General features: G+C 36.3%; 1 long non-coding RNA gene and 1 other non-coding gene across 2 annotated transcripts in view; one reads left to right on the top strand and one right to left on the bottom strand.

Moving 5' to 3' along the window:
- Positions 1-21,231, top strand: part of LOC149996114 (uncharacterized) — a 361,299-nt gene that overhangs the window by 167,502 nt on the left and 172,566 nt on the right. The window lies entirely within an intron of this gene.
- LOC149996116 (small nucleolar RNA SNORA29) lies at positions 17,029-17,164 on the bottom strand. Its single transcript, XR_016507539.1, has one exon. It is a non-coding gene; the product is annotated as a small nucleolar RNA SNORA29 (small nucleolar RNA).

The following is a 21,231-nucleotide window of genomic DNA, read 5'->3' as shown; positions in this document are numbered from 1 at the left end:
TTACTAATAAATAGAGTTGTTAAGGCTATAGCAAGTTATCTGCACAAAGCTGCAGGGTCAGCATTTTTTAGATAGCGTCATGGATAGTAGTTAATTAAATAAAGACATCCAATCCCAGTGCAGTCTTGGGGAAATGATGTCTGTACTTTCTTCTCTTTGAACATTAGGGCAAATTGGTCTTTGATTCCATTGTATCTATCTCTTGGGCCCTTCTGCCCTAAGTTTCGCTTTTGTTAATTTTGAAAATCCTTTTTGTTGAAGTGACCTTAGTGTCAGTGACACCCATAGGCTAAATTCAATTGCTTTTTGAAAAATACTTTTTTCTCCAGTAATTTCCTCAATTAACAATTAATTAAAACATAAAGTGTTGGAAAATTTTGTTTAAACTCTTCCTGTTCTTTACCTTACTCATTTATTTATTTACCACAGTTCGCAAGTAGCATTTCTCTCAGCTTCCAGCTCCTGGCTTTCCTTCCTGATATTAAGTTTTAGGATATTTAAAGCAAACAAACCTACAGAAACAAATAAAACTGTGTGTGTATGTGTGTGTGTGTGTATGCATTCGGGGAGTTATTATCTCTTTTTAAAGAACTATTTATAGGATAGTGGCAGAATCTTTTGAAATTAAAGTAATTATTACCTTGTGTTAATTTGGGCAAGTTCTTAAGTAATTCTCTAAGCTTTTTTGTTTACTCGTCTGTAAAATTAGGATAATAATAGCCTCTAATGCTCCTTTCATTTGTAAAAATTCGGAAAGCATTGATCATTGTGGCTTAGTTGGTCTCCCTCTCTCTAAAAATAAATAAAATCTTAAAAAATAAATAAATGAAATAGTACATAGTAAGTGCTCAATAATAAATGTTACCATTGTGGTTGTTATTATTCTTGTCATTTTTATTGTGACTAATTGTATTTTAGGATTTAGTTAAATTAAAAGCTTCTTTTTAATTTGAAATCTCTTAAGAGGCACGTAAGACTTCTTTTTAAAATGTTTATATTACCGATAGTGTCTCTGATTTCAGCTGTATTGATTTAGATCGTGCAGTTGGTCACAGGGACTTGGGAGCTTTGAAGGCAAGAGTATGTCTCATTCTTTTGTACATTGCTTCTGGGATAGCATTTTATTCAGAGCAAGTGATCAGCACATTTGGACAAAGCTCTGGGGGCTGCACTTAGTTCTTGTTTGTTACCAGCTGTGGAGTTACTCTGTTCACTTTCTTGGATTAAGGATTTCTGAGGTCCTAAAACCAGATATGGTGACAGAAAGACCTGAGATTTGAGTTCTGGTTCTGTTGAGTTCTGGTCCAACAAATGTGAGGATTCCTAATCCCACTGAATCTATGTTTTTAAGTATTTCTTTAACACTTATTTAATGGAGGTACAGGGGAAATGATTTGCAGTAATAAAAATACAATATATTAACAGATCAATTAATTCATTTACTTTCTCTGGCCAAGGCAAGATTAATGTTGTGGGAGTAAAAACAGTGAAAATTTTTCTACGTTTTCCTTTTTCTTGATTTTACTGTAGACTCTGTGTGTTTTCTAAATCAAACAAGTGATTGGGAGGTATGTTAGAAGACGTGTATCTTAGATAATAAAATATCTTGCTTTAGTCAAAGAGCACAAGACCTGCTCATTTGATTTCAGAATTTTAATGGGAAATAACTGTGGTTACTCCAACAAGATAGATGATTCTGAACAGATTTTCTTTGTGTGGTGAGTGAGTGGGTGGGGAATGGGATAGGCTTTTCCTTACTTGAGAGTGCTGTTTTTATATTTTCTAGTTATATAAAGGATTGCATTGATGAAATTTGAGTTGATTGATATGTATTACTCAAATAACATTTTAGCACTAAAGAAATTGGCTCCTAATGAATTGGCCAGTTGGCCAATTTGCCTCTGGCTCTGCCACTTACTAACTGCACTGTTTGGAGGAGTTATTTATTTTAAACCTTTCTGAGCCTTGGTACCATCATGCTTAAAGGGCAAGACAGGAAAACAGGAGGAAAAGGGGTCACATCAGCCAAGTATCTTCTCCTTGTCAGTTAAATGCCAGCCTTCCTAGAACTACTATTTTCTCGCTTTCTTCCCATGGGCCAGACTGAATCACATGACCCCTTGCTTGCTGAAGAGGAACCTGGAGAAACAAGTATTTCACTTGTCTCTCTCTCTCTCTCTCTCTCTCTCTTTTTTTTTTTTTTTTTTTTTTTTTAGTGGCTGTTGGTGCCACCTTTTTTCTTCTCTGTTAAACAAAAAGAGTTGACTGTGGGTAGTAGGCCAGTCAATCCACAGGGACATCCAAGTACTTCCAGGGATTTCAGTGTGTTAAAAGTAATGTTATATTAAACATCTAGGAGAATCGAGTAAACAGAAAAACTATTCAAAAATTGTGTATTTTCTCATGTCCAAAATGTTATGACTTACTAGATGCAATAATAGTGTTTTAGAATTAGAAAAAGAGCATACTCACACTTAATGTAGATATCATTTTAAGGTATATCTCATTTTCAAAAATATTAAAATTGTAAAAGCATGTATCCTGGAGTTGAGGAGCTATGGAACTAGATATGATTGTGATGAACCTAAAATTTTAATTTTTTCATTATAAATATAACATTTTAAATAAGGAATAACATTATTACATGGTTCAAATACTCAGAGATAAAAACAGATGCTCTTTTTAGAAGTATATACTCTGAATGTAATAATTCTGGGGAATTTTTTAAAGATTAATTTTGCCAGACTGCCCAAATATGTATTTTTATACAATAATATCAATAATACAATTAAGATTTTCATTTATTTAAAACAGCATTGAAAACCTTGTAAATGATCACTTACAGATGTAAAAGGCTTTTTGAAAACGTAAGAACAAAAGCCATGTTGGGTCAGACTCCTGACCTATTTACCTAATAGAATGTGTTATAGGAGGGTGCTGTAGTCAACTCCAAAGGTTAAAGGTTGCTTCTAACTCAGGCTTTCCCAATTAATATTATTTTCAGTTCAATTGAGTTAATGAACATGAATCAAATCAGGTGGTGGTGATCTAAGACTAATGTCAATGTATCTTTAGTGCAAATCTTCTTAAGAAAATATTGGGTTTTATTAATATTTTGATACAATAGCCAGTTTGTTCTCATTGACTAATTTTCCCTAATTTCTCAGAATTTTATTTTTGTGCAAGAGTTTGTTGTATATGCCACAATTTTTGCAATTGTGTTAATGTTCCTGCCAACTCTGTGCTGTTTATTATTCCTAAAGAGATATTAATACTTTAGAACAAAAACAACAACAAAAACAAACAAGCTAAAAATCCAAATTAATAGAGAGTTTTATTCTGAGCTGGAGGCCTTAATGAGTTATTTACATAATGCCAACCATCAGCAGTGGTTTTAAAATTCAGCACTCACATATAATACACATGAAATAGATAGCATCCTTTACTAACTATTGTTTCATCACAGTCTAAATTTATGTGAGCCTGTACACACACAGCCACACATATAAACAAATTATACACATGTAAACACATAAACACATATATAAAATATATAAGAAAAATATTTTATATATAAATTATATTTTAATAGATTGTGAAACATCCGTGGACAATAAAATATATAACCATAAATTAATAAAGAATAGCTAAGGAGTGCTGCTGGGAGACATACGGATAAAAAATAGAGCCATTTGGTTCTATTATCACTTACTATGTGCTACACAGATTTAAACTTTTTGGTTTAGTTGGCAAAGAAATTTTTATTAGGTTAGAAGTCAGTTTCTTAAATTATAGTCTTACATTTAAAGAAACGTTCTCTGAATTACGAGACCAAATATTGCAGTTTTATGAAAAAGACCCTAAACACTTAGGATGATAATGTGAGTTAATTCTGTGTCCCTGAGTGAGGTCTCTCTGAGAGAATATAATGCACCACTTTGGCTGAGGTGCTGTTTCCAATAAATGTGGAAATTATGGCTTCCAGTGCTGTGCCTTGTGTGAAATCTCATGGGAAATAACTTGAAACTATGTGATAGGTTTGAAATTACGTAATTCCTAACTCCCATCTCTGATATAACCAATTTATATTTACAATATGTACTATTATTTCACGGTCATCCAGAAAGATAAGCCAATGTAATTCTATTTTGTAGAATGAAATAGCAATGATAAAAATCTCTTAGTCTTTATTATCCTTGTTGCATAAAGCAACCTCTGATTTTACGAGTTGAGCACAGTGGTCTGTCTATATTTCTGTAAGTTCAAAAGTTTCTCTTTGACCCTTTTCCCTGCTTTTTCTTTGGCTTTCTCTGATTACTCTCAGCAGAGAATTATGATTGGGGCTTTTCTCTTTGCCACATAAGGATGGTTTTGTAATGAAGGATTTTAAAATAAAAACATGTTCTCAATCTTGTGAAATCCTGGCAGGACTACGGTGAGATGTGCCTGCCATCTTCAGATTTACTTGTTGAAGAACTAACTGTTAGAGGCTCATTACACTGTAAATGTTTAGAAAATCTCAGTAGGTGCCAGGACCAGTGTGACTTGGTTGGGAATTATTCTGCAAAGCGAAAGTTTGCCCGTTCAAGTCCAGTCAGGGCACATGCCTGGGTTGCAGGTTCGGTCCCCAGTTGGGGTGTGTATGAGAGGCAACTGATCGATGTTTCTCTTTCACATTGATGTTTCTCTTCCTCTCTTCCTCCCTCGTTTCCCTTTCTAAAAATAAATAAATAAAATCTTAAAAAAGAAAACAGAAATCTCTGTAGGGTAAAGCAGAGATACTCAGTGAGCACTTGTTAGTGTTATTCTTAATGGACTTTAATTCAAATGTGTAGTTGCCTGCTGAGGTCAGAAAAACCTGATCTACACGTGCTCTGATTTGCCTCCTGCTGTATCAGTATCTGAGAATAGGAAGGGTTTTGGGGAGGCCTGGCCTTTGCCTGTTGTGTGGGGGCTGGGGAGCTTCAGGGGGGACAAAGGCTTGTGGATATGCCATTTATTGTTTTCCTCCTTGAGGGACCAGTATTTTTGCATATCCTCTTTAACTTTCTGTATCAACTGTGGTAGATTGCTGTCTTTAAATAATTTAGCCCTGATTTGTTCATTTCTAAACAAAGAAAAAATAGCTTTGTAAAGATTTAGTAGATTACTAAACAAATAGTTGTGTGCACTATTTTAAATTCTTGAGCCCTGCCCTGCATGGCTCAGTTGGTTGGGCATCGTCCTGCAAAGCAAAAGAAGGTTGCAGGTTTGATTCCTGGTCAGGACACATGCCAGGGTTGCAGGTTCTGTCCCCTGGGCACATGCAAGAGGGAACTGATTGATGTTTCTCTCTTACATCAATGTTTCTCTCCTTCTCTTTCTCCCTCCCTTCTTCTTTCATAAATAAGTAAGTAAGTAAGTAAGTAAATAAATAAATAAATAAGTTGTTTCTGAAGGAATTTAACCCAGAAGTGTTGTACCAGGGTTGAAATTCTATGAAAGATGAGGAACTATGAGCTGAGTCACTGGGCTTTACGCAGCCATGCAGCACCCTTAAAAGGTTATGCTATTCTCAATAAAATAAGACCCATATAATATGTGGCTCTGCTCCATTTGTCTCATACAAAGTCCATTTATTCTAAACTGTCATCTCAACAATCCTAACTCCTTATCTTACACATAGAAACCCAAGCCTTGGTCTCACATTAGCTATGGCATGACTTAGGATCAAGCTTTTCATTTGTAGTTTTGTTTTCCCCAGTGCTCCATGTGACATGGAATATCCACTTGCTTGTTTGCTTTATTTGCTTTGCTTGGTATATTTTCTAAGCTTTAGCTTTTTTTCCTAGTGATTGATTACTGCATCCTAGAATTTCTTCAGTAACTCATCTCCCTCCTTCCCCTAGCTCTGTTCTTTCCTGACTTGTCTCCTTGGCTCTCTTGCCACCCAAGGTTTTGGTATGCTTGTACCATGTCTTTACAAAAGACTTCAGTGAAGGAAGCTGCTGTGTTCTGAACATCCATTTTTGAGTGTGACTATCCCCTCTAGATTTATTTAATAAGTAGCAATGTCACAATGTGGGATAATCTTTACTAAGAGAATATTTATAATAAGAACCTCATAATAAAAAAATAATAGGCTTGAAGAATTTCCAGAGGTGGCCATAAAGTGGATTGTGATGAGAAGACTGAGGCTCTGGAAGGTTAAGTGGTGATGCTCAAAATTAAATAGCAGGTTACACTGGAGCCTGGGTAGATGCTAGATGACCTGCCTGCTATTCCAGAGTCATCTTCCCAGAATTCTATGCAAGAATTGTTAACCACAGAATATAAATGTAAAGTTTCACATTTGAGAAGATTCTTTTGAATTTGGATGTGATGTTATGCTACTACTGATAATAGGAGAGAGACCCTTTTATACTGTTTGCTCTGTGTCACTATTGCTTTCATGACCCTGGGCACAGAATCCAGTGTTCATGACCCATGGTCAGAATTGCCCATTTCACATTAACCCTTCCTGATGTCTCTTAATAACAGTAAAACTTCTATGGCCGATTTCCCAAATTTTAGGCAGTTTGATGGTGGTTCATGTAAGAACTCTTTTCTTATTCAATCATTTGGTCTCCATTCTAGGAATGAGGATCTACCTAATTTCACTGGCTGACATTGAGGTTCTACCTGGACTGTGCAACCTGAGATGTCCAGCCCAGTGATAGGGCCCTGCTGCTTCTCCACTGACAGATAGCTGTCTGCTGACCATTGCAGGAGAGCTTCCAAGTAGTACTGGCTCAATGCCTCCATATTGTCATGGGTCCTGGAACTCTCTAGTTTTCTTTTATCCTGAATTGAGATTAGAGTGGGCATTATGCTTTGCCCAATATACGTGCACACACATACACACACACGCACACACTACAAGTCTGGTGCAAGTTCTGGCCTTTCCTTTTCTGTCTTTTTATGAGTAGCTGATAAGACCCAACAAAATCCTGCTATACTTCATGTTTTACCAAGATTGGATAATTTTAAGTACCGTTTCTCACTTTTCACATGTGGAAATTGCAGGAAATATATGAACTAAACATTTAATTCTACATTTAAAGCGTATAAGATATCCTTCTAGCACATTTATCTCTGTCAAAAGGCCAAAAGATCATACATTCATTCTATTCATATTATGTTTTTTTCTAAGTTTCTTTAAAGGGAACATAGCTGGAAGATGAGCTGTTAATTCAATTGCAGCTTTGTTTTTTTTTTTTTTTTATAATAGTCATTTGTTCAAACAAAGAAATGCTTATCAATGGAAATGATAACTGTGAAAAATTGCCTCAGCTTTCATGCTTACATACTATTTTCTGTTGGTGATAAATCCCAGTTTTAAGTCCAAAGGAAATTAAATTGAGCGTCTTTTCCATTTCCCACTGGTAATTTAGAGTTTTTCTCTTATCCTCCTTTTTTGATGCTGTCCTCTTTCATCATGTCACAGGTATTAATCCCCTACTCATTCCCCACTGGCTGTCTTTATTCCCACTGAGATTTCACCCTCTCTTTTTCCTTAATGCTTTTATTCATTCATTTCTCTCCCTTTGCTCCTGATCTTCAGAGCAGCTGCCACAGAAATGTTTCCTTGTTCTCTGCACACATATACAATAAATGGTTATTTGGTTCTTGGGAGGACTAATACTCTGGAGAGCCACCATGGTGTAGAAAAGTGTTCTAAGGGTTGTGTTTGCCCACATATAACTTTTCTGTCAGTTGCCTCTTTGGTCATTAGCATTGTTATATTATGTTTTGGACTTTGTTTTTATTTACAAAAAACTAAGTTTATGGTGTCATGTGTTAATCGGCCTGATGCAGTCTCTCCCAATTTTCCACATACATACCAGTGGTGAAACAACATAAAACAAGCATAACCTTGGTAGAAAATAAGACTGATAGCCATTAATTAGCCGGATTCCTATAGGAATTTCTACTGATTATGAGGCTGATGGAGCTGAATTGAGAATAAAAGTCACTGACTAACATTGTATTTATGTACCAGTGAAAAGGCCTGAGCAACTCTCTCCTGTGGGCCATGTGCTTTTGACATTTTCAAAATCCTGTATTTGATCCTCTCTTCTACACCAACTTTTTACAAAGCTCCATAGACTGCAACTTCCAGAAATTTACTCTTTTTGTTTAGTGGGTGGTGCTCAAGGTAAAGAATGACATCCATACCTAGTGGTAACTATTCCCCCCACAATCAAAATGCACCATCAGACTATGTGAGTAGAGGCAAGAAGAGCTTGTCTAGTTTGCATTGAGTGCACAGATTATGGCTTTTCTTGTACTGTTTGTTTGATGGGGTTTTGGGGCTGAGAAATATGCAATGACAGGAAAAAAGTCTTACCCAGTTACTTAAGGTAGTCCAGGATGAATGCTAACTAAACACTAGAAGTGTCCAGACCGACTTGCACCACAGAGTAGAACTGAGAAGGGGATTCAGAAACTACCACACATGGGGCGTTGCCAGCCAGGAGTCACAGATGTGGTCTGTTGGCCATTCCCAAGTGTAGATAGCTTTCCCCCAGTTCTAGAGTAAATAAAAACAAAGATGTCCAAAATGGCAGTCCAAAGAAAGGTAATGTTAATAGTGAGTAGGTGTTGTTTTAAGATGTTTTATTTACAACATACAAAGGTTATACATGAATGCAAGCTTTAGGGGATAACTAAAATAATATAAAAATACTTAATTAAAAATTATAGTCCTTCTTTATACTCTCTAATCTCACCACCCCAGAAGTAAATACAATAACCCTTTTAGTGATTGTCCTAAATAATTTTTATACGTATACTATACACTACTTAAATACACACAAAGATAGATATTTAAAAATATAAATTGCACCCTATAAAATCCACTAAAAGACTACTTGATATAATAAGTGAATTTGGCAAAATAACAGGGTACAAAATAAATATACAGAAATCTAAGGCATTTCTGTACACCAACAATAAAATATCAGAGACAGAAGCAAAAAAGAAAATACCATTTACTATAGCAACAAGAAAAATAAAGTACCTAGGAATAAACTTAACCAAAGAGATAAAAGACCTGTACACTGAAAATTATGCAACATTGAAGAAAGAAATTAAGGAAGATACAAATAAATGGAGGCAAATACCATGTTCTTGGATGGGAAGAATCAACATCATCAAAATGGCCATACTACCCAAAGCAATTTACAAATTCAATGCAATCCCTATAAAAATACCAATGACATATTTCACTGACCTAGAACAAATCCTCCAAAAATTCATATGGAACCAAAAAAGACCCCGAATAGCAAAAGCAATCTTGAAACAGAAGAACACAGCAGGAGGAATCATGATACCAGACATCAAACAATACTACAAAGCCACTGTGATCAAAACAGTCTGGTACTGGCATAAGAACAGACATATAGATCAGTGGAACAGAATTGAAAGCCCAGAAATAAATCCAGGCCTCTATGGTCATCAACTAATCTTTGATAAAGGAGGAAGGAACATAAAATGGAGTGAGAAGAGCCTCTTTAACAAATGGTGCTGGGAGAACTGGATAGGGACCTGCAAAAAAATGAAACTAGACCACCAACTTACACCACACACGAGAATAAACTCAAGATGGATTAAAGACTTAAATGTAAGCCGTGATACCATAAAAGTCCTAGAGGAAAACATAGGCAGGAAAATTTCAGATATCACACATAACAATATCTTCACGGATACATCTCCCAAGGCAAGAGAAATAAAGGAAAAAATAAACAAATGGGACTACATCAAACTAAAAAGTTTCTGCTCATCAAAAGAAAACATTAGCAAGATGAAAAGGAAACCAACCATATGGGAAAACATATTTGCCAATGATATCACAGACAGGGGACTGATCTCCAAAATATATAATGAGCTTATATGACTCAACATCAAGAAAACAAACAACCCAATTAAAAAATGGGCAAAGGACCTGAACAAACACTTCTCTGAAGAGGACATACAGAAGGTCCATAGGCATATGAAAAAATGTTCAACATCATTGGCCATCAGAGAGATGCAAGTAAAAACCACAAAGAGATACCACCTTACACCTGTCAGAATGGCCATCATCAACAAATCAACAAACAACAAGTGCTGGCGAGGATGTGGAGAAACAGGAACCCTACTGCACTGTTGGTGGGAATGCAGACTAGTGCAGCCACTATGGAAAACAGTATGGAATTACCTCAAAAAACTAAAAATGGAACTGCCATTTGAACCAGTGATTCCACTACTAGGATTATACCCGAAAAATCCTGAAACCCTAATTCAAGAGAACTTATGCACCCCTATGTTCATAGCAGCCCTGTTTACAATAGCTAAGTGCTGGAAACAGCCTAGGTGCCCGTCTGTGGATGAGTGGATCAAAAAACTGTGGTACATCTACACAATGGAATACTATGTAGCAGAAAGAAAGAAGGAACTCCTGCCATTTGTGACAACATGGATGGAATTAGAGAGAATTATGCTTAGTGAAATAAGCCAGGCAAAGAAAGCAAAATACCATATGATATCACCCAATACAGAAAACTAAAGAGCAACACAAACAAACGAACTAAATAGGCAAAGACTAGAATAGTAGTCAGTAGGGTGGAGGGGGGAGGGAGAGAAGGGGGATAAGTAAGGGAAGGGTCTAGTCAAGGAACATATATGAATGACTCATGGACATGGACAACGGGGAGGGATACAATTGTGGGAGAAGGGATAGGCTGGGAGGGGAGAGCAATGGGGGAAAAATGGGACAACTGTAATTGAATAACCAAAAAATAAAATTAAAAAACAAAAACAAAAACAAAAACAAAAATATATAAATTGCAGTATGTTGGTCATATTGTTCTGAAACTTGTCTTTTTATTTAAAACTATATCTTAGATATTTTGTTTCATATTGTTACATATTTATTTTCTGTATTCTTTTTAATAGTTGTGTAATATCCCATTGTATGGTTACTCCTTAGTTTATACTATCATTACGCTACAGGTGAACTTTTATGTGGATTCCAATATGGGATTGTTATAAATAATGCCACAATGAACTGCCTTGTTTTTGTGTATATGTGTAAGAATGTCTATGAGGTAGAGTCCTAGAAGGGTAATTGTTGGATTAGATGGTACACACATTTTGCATTTTGATAGATACTGACAAATTCCCTCTAAAATAGCTACCAATTTCTTTTCTCATCAATGGGCTAATGAAAATGCCCATATCCTCAATATTTAGACCACCAACAGAGATGATCAAACTTGAAAACTTTTATTTACTTGTTAAATGACAGATAACCTGCAATACTATGATTGGCAGTGAAATTGAATGCCTTTTTATGTATTTTACTGTTGTAACCATCTTTAATAATCATAAAATTGAAATCTTATCTTTAAAATGTAAGATAACTTATATTTTTCTTTTTAAAAATTTATTTATTGTTTTTCTATTACAGTTGTCCCACTCCCCCCCCCACTTCTTCCCCCCACCCTGGCAACTTGAATTATTGATTCTAAAATTAATTAGAAGAATAAATGGGTGAGGTAGTTAAAATTTTGAGGAAGAGTAAAAGTAAATGGTAGTGAAAGGAATAACTTGTTTTATAGGATATTAAATATCTGATACACCCCCATAAACAGTGTACAAATCAACAGACAACATAATGGTACAATAAAAATAGCTATAAAAAATCCAGTGTATGAAATTGTCTAGAATATGATAGAATGAAATAAAAATCAATGAAGAATTAAATAATTTCTCAGAAATAATTTTATTGTTTAAAATCATAATAAAACTAAATTGAAGTCATACTGAAATAGCAAAATTAGAATAAAACTAGAGACGGAAAGTATACCATATATGTATCTATATGGTTCTGGACTTGGGAAGGTATGCTAAAAAATGCTATAGTAAAATGCATATTTTAATTTATTGAATTTAAACATTTTGAATGGAAATACACCATATGAAAATGAAATGGCACTGAAAACAGAAAAATATTCACCACAAATATGGCAGACATGGGGTTAATTTCATCAATACTTAAAGGAATTTCTCAAATCCATGAGACAGAAAAGACCTAACACTTCAACAGAAAAGTGAACCAAGTGAATGAGTACATAAAATGTAAATCCTTCCCTGCTAAGGCTAATCCAAGAAGAATAAACAGCTGATGGAAATTGGTGTCTCAAAGTAAGTTGACAGATGAGTACCTCTTTTGTGTAAAAATACTGTTGTTTGTCTTGACAGTAATGGAAAACATTTCTGTTTTAAAGGGTATAATATTTAAAGGGAGTATATGACAAGCTACATTTTTACAATCAAGTAACTTACAAGATCAATTAAGGAAAAGAAAACAGATTCACAAGTGCCTTATGGGCAGCAAAGTACAATTAGAGATATGGCATTACAATCACATAGTGTGATGAAACTATGTGGTTTCAAGTTTTAGCCAAATAAAAAGAAAAGGTAATAAAAAATTAGTTACATATAGATATTGTGTTCCTGATTTCGTTTTAAAGATGCTGTTTCCTTATAACATGGGAATTCTTATTTGTCCTGAAATATATTAATAAGTAAGGATTTCTGCAAAAAAATAAATGTTACATACTTTCCTTCTGACTCACACTTTTATCTTGGTCCTGAATACATCAGTGGTGAAAAGAGATAGGGTACAAATCAGAGGAAATACACACACGATTCTATTTCCCTGGTTCTCAGCAGCTCTTCTAAGGAGAAGAGGAGGCAAATATGTGCAAGCTGGAGGAGCCTCAGGCTTGCCTGGCCACACTATGCACAAGAAACAAGTACTCTAAAGAGAACCCATGCCAGAAGGATGCAGAATTTGCAATCTCTTTTCAGTGTCGTGGCCAAGAGTGCACGTGGCTCTGATCCACAGCAGTACTTCCTGCGCTTGGAAGGAGTCTTGTGCTGCCAGTAGCTGTGATTCACTAATCCAAATGCTAACAGTATATCCTAAGAAAAGTAAATCAAAAATGTATGTTAAAGGATATATATTGAGGCATTATTAAAAATGATAAAAATTTAGAAACATTCAATTAAAAGAATGTTTAAATAAATTATGGAACCTTCATGAGGTAGAGTATTATTATAGCCATTTAAGACTTGTGTTTTTAAAGACCATTTAACCAAATGGGGAACATTATTTTTATTTTTTAATTATATTTTATTTATTATGCTGTTATAGTAGTTCCAATTTTTCCCCCTTTGCTCCCCTCTGCCCAGTATCCCCCTTCCCTCCAGCAGTCCCACCACCCCTTAGTTCATATCCATGGTTCGTGCATATAAGTTCTTTGGCTTTACTCTTTCCTATATTATTCTTGACACCCCCCCTGTCTATTTTGTACCAACCGATTATGCTTCTTAGTCCCTGCACCATTTCCCAATTTCTTGCCCTCCTCCCTCCCAGCTAATAACCCTCCAAATGATCCCCATACCTATGATTCTGTTCCTATTCTGGTTTGCTTAGTTGGTTTTTATTTTTTAGATTCAGTTGTTGATAGCTGTGAGTTTGTTGTCATTTTAGTGTTCATACTTTTGATCTTCTTTTTCTTAAGTAAGTCCCTTGATATTTCATATAATAATGGCTTGGTGATGATGAATTCTTTAAGCTTTACCTTGTCTGGTAAGCACTTCATTTGCCCTTCCATTCTAAATTATACCTTTGCTGGATAGAGTAATCCTGGTTGCTGGTTGCCTTTCATCACATTGAATACTGCTTGCCAGTCCCTTCCTGCTTGCAAAGTGTCCTCTGAGAAATCAGCTGATAGTCCCATAGTCACCACCCTGTAGGCAATTTTCTGTCTCTCTCTTGCTGCCCCCAGGACTCTGTCTTTATCTTTCACCTTTGGTATCTCAGTCATGATGTGTCCTGGTGTGGTCCCCTCTGGGTCCAGCTTGCCTGGGACCCCCGTGCTTCCTGGATCTGTATGTCCATCTCCTTCACAAAATCTGAGAATTTTTCCTCATTTTTTTCAATTCTTGCTTCCTCATTCTGCACTGGTTGACTGTTTTTTTCTTCCTTACATTCCAAATCATTGACTTGAACCCCGGTTTTCTTCCCTTCACCATTGGTTTTGTGTAGATTTTCCTTCATTTCTCTTAGCATAGCCTTCACTTCTCTTATGCATTTGCCAAACTCAAGCATATCTGTCAAGCCTGTGCGCATTTTTATCACCAGTGTTTTGAATTCTATGTCTGTTACGTTGTCTATCTCATCATCTGTTAGGTTGGCTATCTCCGCGTCGCTTAGTTCTCCCACTGGAACCTTGATCTGTTGCTTCTTTTGGGCCGTACTTCTCTGTCTCCTCATTCTGACAGGCTCTTGTGTTTGTTTGCCTCCGCGTCCCAGGTAGAGCTGTCGCTCCTCTTATGTTGTAAGGGGTGGAGCCTTAGGGATTTGTCAGTACAGGGCAACCTGTTTCACCACGTTGTGGCACTGTATGTGGGGGAGGGGTCCAAGAGGGAACAATGCCACCTGCCCAGCACTCGCCCCTTTTCCAGGCACCTCTCCCACTTCTACACCGGACTGGAGCCCCTGTAGCTGCTGCCCTTGCCATTGTTCCCAGAGTGGGTGGGTCTGTGGACATTCTAGGATTGTGGAGGCCCTTTAAACAAGTGGACTCTACCGAGACCAGCAGTTTCTGCCTCCACCCCAACCCCCACTGGTCTGCACAGTCAGAAGCAATGAGGCTTAATTTCTCCGGTGCTGGAACTGTGAGCTGCATGGTCCGGTGAGGAGCTGGGAATGCTCCCCAGGTGTCCCTCCTGACTTTTTCTGCTGGCCTGCTCCTGCTGCCACCACCACATCACATCCTCTCCACCTCTCCTACCTGTCTGGATGAGTATTTCTTCTTTATATCTTTGTTTGCTGGACTTCCATGCAGTTTGATTTTCTGGAACTTCTGGTTGTTTCTAGTTTTGAGGTAGTTGTATTCCTCCTTAGTTGTGGAGGGAGATGCAGCGTGTCTGTCTATGCCTCCATCTTGGCCCCAAATTATTATGTTAAGTGAATAAAGTAGGGTTCAAAATGGCATTAATATTATGAGCCCATTTTAGAAAAAGAAAAAAATAAGTGCATAGAAATAAAAAACTAGAGTAGAGTATGTCAAAGAAAATATAACAGTTTATATCTAGATGGTATTATGTGGCTTTATATTTTTATGCATTTCTTTTTTCCTCAAAAATAATTACTATGAGTGAATATGAAGTGTGTAAATATATACACACACATCTTCATACACTGCATTAAGGTCCATAAGAAATAATTCTTTTATTTTGTATATATGTGATTTTTTGTAGAGAAAAGCAGGAGCTTCAGTTTTTGAATTAAAAAAACAAACAAGCAGAACTCATTCTGATGATTGTGTATTAATGTCAATAAGCTTACCTGAGGGAGTTTGTTTCATTCCTATTTAAATGATAAAGCTTTCACATTTTATTTCTGTCTTGTGCTTCTTGTAATACTCTGGTACATAATAGTGTTCAAAGTAGCATTTAAGGACTATAAGGCAAAAATGTCTAGGAAGCAAAGATGTATTTATCAAGTGTGAGGACTAAGTAAACATGGGTACTTATCTAACAAAATTGCCATTGTTCATGCTTAATTTTCTCACATGTGTTAGGAATGCCTGCCTCTGAAAAGAAACTGCTCTTATTAAAGTGTCCACATGAGGCTTCTATGAAAGACAGAATGGTGTTACAGCATTTTTTTTACTTTAAAGACATATTAATATACATAAGTGTGTATATGTACATATTTCTAAGCACAGAGTACTTTGGGGATGGTAGATAAGTGGCTTGGAACCACGGTTGAATCTGAGGAGACAAAATGTGTATCTAGAGGGCAGGCGTGAAAGAAACCTTACTCACTATCTTTAAATACTGTTGTTCCTCTAGAATTTTGTACTTTGTGCTTGTGTTACCAATTGAAGGGTTTATTTGCATGTTTTAAAAAATAAGAATGTCCATAAACTGTCTCAAGTATATATATGGGGACTTAGCAAATGATAAAGGAAGAATTTTAAGACAGTATGAGGAAAAAATGGATTATTTCATAAAAGATATTGGGAAAACTGCCTAGCCATTGAAGGAGGGTGAACACAGTCATACAGCTATTGATACCTAACCCTTATATTCCAATAAATTTTAAATCAAGATATGAATATAAAAAGCAAAAACAAGAAGTCGAGTAAAATATAGGTAAACATTTTATTGTCTTGGGATAGGGAAACAAAGTCTTTTGAAAGCATAGCACTAATAATATAATCATAAAGGAAAATGAATGATGGATTTAGTCATATAAAAGTTTACCATTTTGGCCCTGGTTGGTGTGGATCAGTAGATTGAGTGCTGACCTGCAAAGCAAAAGGTTGCCAGTTTAGTTCCTGGTCAGGATTCATGCTTGGGTTGCAGGCCAGATCCCCAGTTGGGAGCGTGCTGGAGGCAACCACACATTGATGGTTCTCTCCCTCTCTTTAAAAAAAAAAAAAAAAAGGAAAGAAAAAATATAAAATAAAAAGTTACCATTTGTATGACTAAATCAGTGGTACCCAAATATATACGCTATATTAAGTGATACAATATTATGACCAAGAAAGTGACAAAATAAATTGCAAGATATTCATATAATTGATTACTACACAGCAACAAAAATGAGTGAATCGCCAATACAAGGAGAATCATTGATAAATCTCATGGATATAATGTTGAGCCAATGAAGCTATTTACAAAACCAATCTATGGTGTTAAATGTCAGTATAGTGATTAATTTTCAAGAGGGAAGGATGGAGTACTGACTGGCAGACATGAGGGGCTTCCATAATGCTTCTTCCATCATGGGTGGTAGCATAGGTGGTACAAGGGTGTGCTTGCTTTGTGACATGCATAAAGCTGTATACTACTCTATGCATATTTTACTTTAATAAAGTAGTTTTTAAAACATGCATACAAACAAGATTTTTTGACCGTCATATTGACAAAGTCTTTTTTTTTTTTTTTCTGTTTAGCCACTTCATATAGAAGGAAGACACAAATAAATCCTCCCCCTTCAGATCATGGCAATTTTAATCTATCCCATAAGCATAGCCACTAAAATCTATTACAGGAGAAAATGTAGTCAAATGGGAAAACAAAGTCTTTTTAAAAATGAAGTTTTATTTTGGTCACACTATATATGATAGAAGTTTACAAATCGCAGACTGTTAATTCTGTTGCCAATTTTATTCAACAATTTCCATTAAGGGATTTTATTCTAAGAACAGAATGAGAAAATTATACAAAGGAGCATCCATAATGATATACACAGTAGTTTTATTTGTAAAAAAGAAAAATCAGATACAAACTAAATGCCCTACATTGGAAGTTTGTTTAACTAATAATGGTACATATGGAATATGTTGTAGCCAGATATACTGAGGCAGAGCTCAATGTGTAGAAAGTTATATAAGCAATGTGTAGAAAGTTATACGAGTAGTTTGGTGACAAAAAATAGCAATTTCCAGATCTGTTTCTCTCATACTAACACACATACACACACGCACATTTTTTAAAACACCTGTATCTAAATAGTTTGAAACACTGGTCACTACTATGTCAACAGAATTTATCTAGTTTTTTGTGTGACTTTTTTTTTTTACTTCTGTTATCCCTTTTGTATTTCTAAAAAGAAAAATACAGGTAGATATATTACTTTTTAACATTGGGAGAAAATAATAAAACAAAAGTAAAAAAAAAAAAAATCCTGAAAAGTATCTTTGTGTATTCTCCATTTAATTTCTTCTCTCCCTAGGAACCAATTAGGTTTTTAAATTAAAATGGGAGGAAAAGAGAAAGGGAAGAGCGAGAAATGTGAATAAACCACATGTTTGTTAAATTTAATGGTGATAACTGATAAAATTGAAAAATATGAATCTATTGCAGAGTTTTACTTTTTTACAAATGAGAATTATTTTGTCATCCTTTATTTGTTATAGTTGTTTATAGGTTGAATGGTAGTGATGTAATGCTATTTCCTATTACATTGAAAGAAACTAAAAAATCTTTTTTTTTACCCATTTATTTTATTTTTTAAAGTATATTTTATTGATTATATTGTTACAATAGTTCCAATTTTTTCCCCTTTGCTCCCCTCCGCCCAGCACCCCCCTTCCCCGACAATCCCCTCCCCAAGTCCATGCCCATGGCTCACCCTTTCATATATTCTTTTTTTTTTTTAATAATTAATTAATTAGTTAAATATTTTAACAATAAAAAATAACAATCCCTCCCTCTCAGACTTAAGACCCTTTACAATCTTATAAAGGACAATGGACGAAGGTCTCGAGCTCCTCTAGTTGCTTCAAGCTGGACATGGTCGTCGTCCTACCTACCCTTGGGTCAAGAAATCCCTAATAAGAGTGGGGGTGTGGAGGGGAGGGTGGCCTTCCCACAAGGGGAAGGATCGTGCAGACTCCAGGTTGGTTGGCTGTCTCTGGACAACGGCATGCTTGGTTTAACAGGCTGGCATCCTTGTTGTATTCTGGGGGCAACAGGGTTAAAGGACATCATTCAATCTGTAACCACTAGATGACAAAAGACAGGTATTAATTTTTCAATGTCCCACATTAGGGAAAAGAAGGGCTTCTTTAGAGGAAGGTATGCCAGGTACATCTCACCTGTCCAAAACCCTTTTGCCCATTATACTTAGTTTGGACTGAGGGAAATATTTTAGGTTTCCCCCCTCTCAGGCCTCTGGGCTCTTTCTGTCCAAGCCATTAGGATAGAAAAGAGAAACCAGTTTTAAAGTGAAGCCCACAGACCACCCCGTTCTTCACCAACCCAGCCACTTAGTTCAGCCAAACCATTGAGTCTCAGGAGGCAGCAATGCAGACAGGATTAAGTGAGGCCTATACGTACAGACAATCACTCAGGTAATGAGATCGTAGGCTTATGCCCTTTGAAAACAGAAAACACATGTTAATTTATGTAACATAACCCACACACAAGTTTATAGATCTGTAGGACTGTCTTATCGGAAAGACATCCAGTTGCAAGGCATTTGACATTCTTCTCGCCTGTAAATTAAACATCTTTGATAATGCCACAGACATAGTTTAACTTTCAAATGAAAACAAATTTTAAATGAAAAGAAACTTTAAAGACGGTTAGCTGCACTACTTTATAGTCTACCACTGGGCATTGTGATCTTCCTTGAATCTTGATTTTTCTCCCTAAGATTACCCTCCTTGTCATTAAAGGGACTGCATTAAGTTCATTTTTAATTTATCCTGTTCATTTGCATATATACAACAAGAGTAGCAAATGATCACTTATGATCTTTAGTTCTGCTTTGCTGGAACTTACACAAGGAACATTTACGGTGACCTTCAGTCTGCCCTTCAGAGCACAGAAGCTGAGCCACATACCTGGCATACAGCCTTGCCTGTAAACACCTGTCTTTTCCAGGTCCTCCTGGTTTTTCATTGTGCCTTAAGGTCCCTTCTAGCCATCTTTCAGGAAAACAACCTTCGTTCCTTCCCTGGAAAGATTGCTATGGACCGCTCATCCATCCAAGGTACCAGGCCTTTTATCTCATGGACTTTTATTACCTTTGAAAGTCAGTCCCAGTTGCTCAGGGCTTTTTGGTAACAACCAAAGCCCAATCATGTCTCCTTTAGGCATGACATTCCAGTCAAAGTCTTAGTCAAAAAATCGTTATTAACAACTGGTCTTATTAGGTTTATGCAAAGAAACTTAGGTCATTACTTACTTCTTTAGGATGCCAAATTCTGGAGGGATCAGGTAGGGAGAAAATATATACAGTGTGAAGGAAAATCCTTGTCCTTCTAATATTCACTGAACTTGCATTTCTGTTCTTTATATTTTTATTTTTTCCCCCCACTAAAAATTTTTCTGTTTGTTTGTTTTTCCATTACAGTTGTCTCACTTTTTTCCCCCCTCTTGCTTCTCTGCACCCTGTCCCTCCCTTCTCCCCCATTAAGTCCCCACCCAGCTGTCCATGTCCATGGATCATTTATACATGTTCTTTGACTAGACCCTTCCCCTTCTTACCACTTCTCTCCCTCCCATCTCCCCCTTTATTACTGTTAGTTTATTCCTCGTTTACATACCTCTGGTTCAATTTTGCTCATTTGTTTGTGTTGTTCATTAGTTTCCTTTAACAGGTGATAGCATAAGGTAATTTTCTTTTGTTGCCTGGCTTATTTTGCTAAGCATAATTCTCTCTAGTTCCAATCATGTTGTTGCAAATGGTAGAAGTTCCTTCTTTCTTTCAGTACTTATTCATTGTCATTTTCCCCCTTTGTACTCGTGTTCCTCTCTGTCTCTCTCTGTTTCTTCATCTTCTTAAAGGAGACCCTGTAGCATCTCTTGCAATACTGGTTTGGTGGAGATGTATTCTTTTAACCTCCTTTTGTCTTGGAAACTCCTTATTTCACCTTCCATTTTGAATGAGAGCCTTGCTGGGTAGAGTATTCTTGGTTGTAGGCCTTTGTTTTTCATTACTTGGAATATATTTTGCCATTCCCTTCTGGCTTGTAGTGTTTCTGCTGAGAAATCTGATGATAGCCTTATTGGAGCTCCCTTGTATGTTATTAGTTGTTTCTCTCTTGCTGCTTTTAGGATTCTCTCTTTGTCTTTGAATGTTGGCATTTTAATTATGATGTGTCTTGAAGTGGGCCTGTTGGGGTTCATCTTCATTGGGAACCTCTGTGCTTCCTGGACTTGCATGATTCTTTCTCTCTTCATGTTAGGGAAGTTTTCTGTCATTATTTTTTCAAAGAGGTTTTCTATCCCTTGCTCTTCTTCTTCTCCTTCTGGAATTCCTATGATACGGATATTATTACGTTTCATGTTGTCCTGCAGCTGTGTTAGAGCCTCTTCAGTCTTGTTCAGCCTTTTTTCATTTTGTTGCACTGTCTGTGAGTTTTTGTCTGCATTGTCCTCCAGCTCACTGATCCGATTTTCTGCTTCCTCTAGCCTGTTTTTAATTCCTTCTACTGTGTTCTTCAATTCAGAGATCGTATTCTTCATTTCCTCCTGGCTCTTATTGATAGCTTCCATGTCCTTTTTGATGCTGGTATAATTCTCAGTAAGTTCCTTATAGTTCTTCTGGAGTTCACTGTAGTTTTTCTGGAGTTCTTTGTAGTTTCCGCTGAGCTCATTGAACTTCTCCATAATACATGCTTTCAATTCCAT

Source organism: Furipterus horrens, unplaced genomic scaffold, assembly GCF_987537825.1.
Source record: "Furipterus horrens unplaced genomic scaffold, mFurHor1.1.pri manual_scaffold_12, whole genome shotgun sequence".
In the NCBI taxonomy this organism is placed as follows: domain Eukaryota; kingdom Metazoa; phylum Chordata; class Mammalia; order Chiroptera; family Furipteridae; genus Furipterus; species Furipterus horrens.
Note: the sequence above shows the minus strand (reverse complement) of the source record. Positions and strands in the feature narration are given on the sequence as shown.